Here is a 4771-nt window from a genome sequence, read left to right as displayed (position 1 = left end):
CCTGTTTGGACAGTGTTCTTGGACCGGCCACCCCCGTCGGTGGTGTGCGGTGTAGCTTGGGTACATGCTGGACTAACCAGTTGGCGGTCCGTTGAGATTGGGTCAGTGTGATTGAGTTACAGCTAGTGATGCATTTCTATGTCTACAGAGAACATGGTTTTGATAGTGGTAGTCTAGTGGCATATAGCTGTATAGTTTCTTCCAGCTTATTTTACTATCATTTTCATATCTTTACTGTAGATTTAGTGGGTAGCCCGTTGGGGTCGATGACGGTACCCACTGAGGACTACTCTGTTTTGCAGTATTTCTCACACCCTGTTATTGCCACCTTTTTGCAGAGCAGTCCGTTGCTGCTACTGTTGATTCTGATCGAGATAAGGGAGTCACGAGCTATACCCCTACCTTTCCTGGTCTTTTACTAGAGAAGCACCCCTACAGAGATAGTTAGATATTACCATGTACACACAGTTATGTTTAGTAGTACTCTCTGAGTTTTGGTTGTACTTATGCAACTTATATGTACAGCGTGCCCTTTATGTATACATGAGTTTTTAGTTTTAACAGCTCTATACCTCTTTTTGTTGCTTATATCTATTTACAGGTTTTGCTTTCGCTTCGTATACATGAAAAATTCCTATGTATACGGCGGGTCTGTTGGCGTGCCCGGAGCAACATAGTAATCCGGGGCATGACAGATTAAGTTGGTATCAGAGATGAGAATTTGGTCGTTGGGACCAGAAAACCCTAGGCTTTGGCAAACCTTAGAAAGGCAAGATGCGAGAAGCGTGACTTATTGCGAAAGTCGACAATTAAGTTATTTTAACTCCTCCTAGAGTGAAGGGAGTGATTGAAGGCGAGTCTGTTCTCGCCAAATAAATTATGTCAGCTGCAGACGGCATAATTTTGCGAAAAATCAGGATGATCTTCTAGACTTTCGCTTGATTGGGTCGAGTGTTACTTTGTGTTTGTATCTGACAATGTTTTGGTTTAGGTAGCCATGAGGCCTTATCGACGCCGAGGTCGACCGCCGACGCGAGATCGTTCCGCGCCATCGGAGATACCAAAGCAAGCGGGACTGAGTGTACCCTCGAATGTGAAAGAGCAGTTAGCTGCCTTGACCGTGGTGACCAGGCAGCAGGGTGCGTTACGGCAGAGAATGTGCGAGACATTCACTCAGAAGTCGAGTGAAGCACCTAGAGCGTCGGAGCCGCATGCGCCACCTTCGACTACCCCAGTGGATGCACCGGCCACAGCTGCACCCCCACTAGTGACAGCCCCCACAGCACTAGTTGCACCTACTGGAGAGGCATCTTACTCGGTCAGTTGGGCAGATGTCAGAGGCCGAGCAGGAGCGGATGATTGAGAGGTTAGCTCGTTTTTGCCGATTTGATCCGCCTTACTTCTATGATAGTCACACCGAGCCCTGGGTTGTAGAGGCATGGGTGAGTGCGATGGAAAAGCTATTTGAGGATCTCTTTATACCAGAGCGAGAGTATGTTCACTTGGCAGTACACTGTTTGGGGGGAGATGCACATGTTTGGTGGAGGAGGATGCGGCAGAATCGAGGTTTGGATGCACTGCAGATGAGATGGAACGAGTTTCGCAGGATGTTGTATAGGGCCTATTTTGCAGGCATTGTAGGTGGAGAGAGGAGATGTGTCGATTCGTGAGCAGGCCCAGGTGCCAGGGCAGGATCAGGACAGGAAGCGCCCGGTTCCAAACGACGGGGAACAGACCAGTGGTAGACGTCCGCTGAGGCCTCCATGATCACACTTTCAGGGTCACGGGCCTTTAGGGCTACAGCGGTGTGGTGGATCCTGTCAGCAGCAATAGCAGCAAGGGGATCCATGTTGCATTATTTGTGGGGGACCACACTGGCCTCAACAGTGCGAGCAAAGAGAGGGCCAATGTTTTGGATGTGGTCAGCCAGGACATCTACGGGCAGCTTGTCCCCGAGCAGCATCACTAGCACCTTCGACGGCGTCAGCCCCACTGGTACCCCAGCAGACATTTGAAGCATCACCGACTTATAGCCAGGCGGACAGGGCTTCAGTGCCGCAACAGACTAAGCGACGACAGTAGGCGCAGAGCGGCAGAGTTTATGCAGCTCAGGTCGATGACTCCACAGCAGCAGATCGTGTGGTGGCAGGTATCATTTTGATTTATGGTATTAGAGCTCATGCATTATTTGATACTAGTGCATCACACTCCTTTATTAGTCGAGCATTTGCATCATTGAGTAGACTAGAGATAGGGCCGCTGTTACATGCACGAGAGGTGCAGATTTTCAACCATGTTTTGCATGTAGCGGAGTGTTGTTGAGCTTGTCCAGTGCAGTTCGGAGCTTGGATTATGCCTGCAGACCTGTTGGTCTAAGGGCAGTTACAGAATTTTGATGTAGTGCTTGGCATGGATTGGCTGGCTCGGTACTATGCGACGATCCATTGTGGAGTTAGGACAGTGACGTTCCGCGAGCCAGGCCAGGAGGAGTTCATTTACAGAGGCTGTAGGAGTACGTTGTTCGCCACTTGAATTTCTTCAGCAAGGGCCAGACAGATGATGAGTCGATGATGCATTGCCTTTCTAGCAACTATGGTGGAGGTGCCTACGGCGACACCGAGACTCAAGGATATCCATGTAGTTCGCGAGTTTTCGGATATTTTTTTTCCTGAGTTGACGACTATGCCGCTGGATAGAGAGATTGAGTTTGTGATTGACGTGGTTTCGAAAACTGCGCCAATTTCGAAGGCACTTTATCGAATGGCATCAGCAGAGCTGAAGGAGCTTAAGGTGCAGCTGCAGGATATGATGGATAAAGGGTATGTAAGACCCAGTGTGTTACCTTGGGGAGCGCCCGTGTTATTCGTGAAGAAAAAGGATGGTTCACTTAGACTTTGTGTGGATTACCGAGATTTGAATAAAGTGATCATCAAGAACAAGTATCCTTTGCCGCGCATTAATGATCTGTTCGATCAGCTGCAAAGATCTTTTGTCTTCTCGAAGATTGATCTGTAGTCAGGTTACCACCAGCTGAGGATGAGGGCCGAGGACATACCCAAGATGGCTTTTTGGACACGGTACGAGCATTATGAGTTTACAGTAACGCCTTTTGGATTGACTAACGCCCATGCCGCATTTATGGATTTGATGAATTGAGTATTTAAGTCGTTCTTGGATTGTTTCGTAGTGGTATTCATTGATGATATTCTGATTTACTCCCGGAGTGATGTGGAGCACGAGAAGTACTTGAGGATTGTACTGCAACTTTCGAGAAAAAAGAAGTTGTATGCCAAGTTGAAGAAGTGCGAGTTTTGGCTTCGGAAGGTTGTTTCCTGGGCCATGTGGTTTCAGCGGCTGGAGCGGCAGTTGACTTGAAGAAGATTGATGCAATTCGGGATTGGCCCAGACCGACGACGATTACTGAGGTGAGGAGTTTTCTTGGTTTGGTTGGATATTATCGTCAGTTTGTGCAAAGCTTTGCGAAGCTTTCCACCTCCCTTACTCGATTGACTCGTAAAAAAATCAAGTTCATCTGGAGTGAGGACTGCTAGAGGAGTTTTGATGAATTAAAGTAGAGGCTGATGTCGACTCCTATCCTTGCCCTTCCAATTATGGGGGAAGTTATGGGGGAAGGATTTGTGATGTATAGCGACGCGTCACACAGCGGGTCGGGTTGTGTATTGATGCAGTATGGTAGGGTAATTGCTTATGCTTTCTGGCAGTTAAAGGAGTATAAGAAGAATTATCCTACGCATGACTTAAAGCTCGCCGCTATAATATTTGCACTGAAGTTGTGGCAGCATTACCTGTATGGTGGGCACTGCGAGATTTTCACCGACCACAAAAGTCTCAAGTATCTGTTCACCCAGAAGGAGTTAAATCTGAGGCAGCGCCGGTGGTTAGAGTTGATAAAGGATTATGACATTAGCATTCAGTATCACCCCGCAGGGCGAATGTGGTGGCATATGCGTTGAGCAGGAAGTCAGGGCAGAGCCTCAGTATGATGATCACTCAACAGAGGCCTTTACTTAAGGAGTTGCAGCGTTTTGGACTCGAGGTGGTGTCCTCTGGGACCATTGGGAGACTGATGTCTATATCTTGCAGCCCACTCTATTGGATAGGATCAGAGAGAAACATAGTGTAGACCCTCATTTGTTAAGGATCCGAGAGCAGAGAGAGAGGGGACAGATAGGGGACTTTGTTGTTGACAGTTCGGAAGTACTGCGGTACAGAAAACGATTGTGTGTGCTTATAGATTCTGAGATCCGATAGGAGATTTTAAGAGACGCTCATTACTCACCTTATACAGTTCACCCTGGTGGAACTAAGATGTATAAGGATTTGAAGGCACACTTCTGGTGGAATGGGATGAAGAGAGACATTGGAAGATATGTGGCTCAGTGTCTAACTTGCCAATAAGTGAAGGCAGAGCATCGTGTACCTGCTGACAAACTTCAGAATCTTACAGTGAAAGAGTGGAAATGGGATCAGATCACTATGGATTTCATCGTGGGTTTACCAAGAGCACAGGGTGAATTTGATGCTATCTAGGTAATAATGGATAGGCTGACCAAGTCTGCCCACTTCCTACCGGTGCAGACCATTTGGTCTAGGGAGCGACTTGCCCAATTGTATTTGAATGAAATAGTGAGATTACATAGTGTGCCTACCTCAATTGTATCAGATAAAGACCCGAGGTTCGTCTCGCATTTGTAGAGGAGCCTTCAGGTGGCTTTCGATACGCAGCTTCACTTCAGCACAGCATTTCATC

The sequence above is a fragment of the Ananas comosus genome, linkage group 3 (genome assembly GCF_001540865.1).
Source record: "Ananas comosus cultivar F153 linkage group 3, ASM154086v1, whole genome shotgun sequence".
Lineage (NCBI taxonomy): Eukaryota > Viridiplantae > Streptophyta > Magnoliopsida > Poales > Bromeliaceae > Ananas > Ananas comosus.
Note: the sequence above shows the minus strand (reverse complement) of the source record.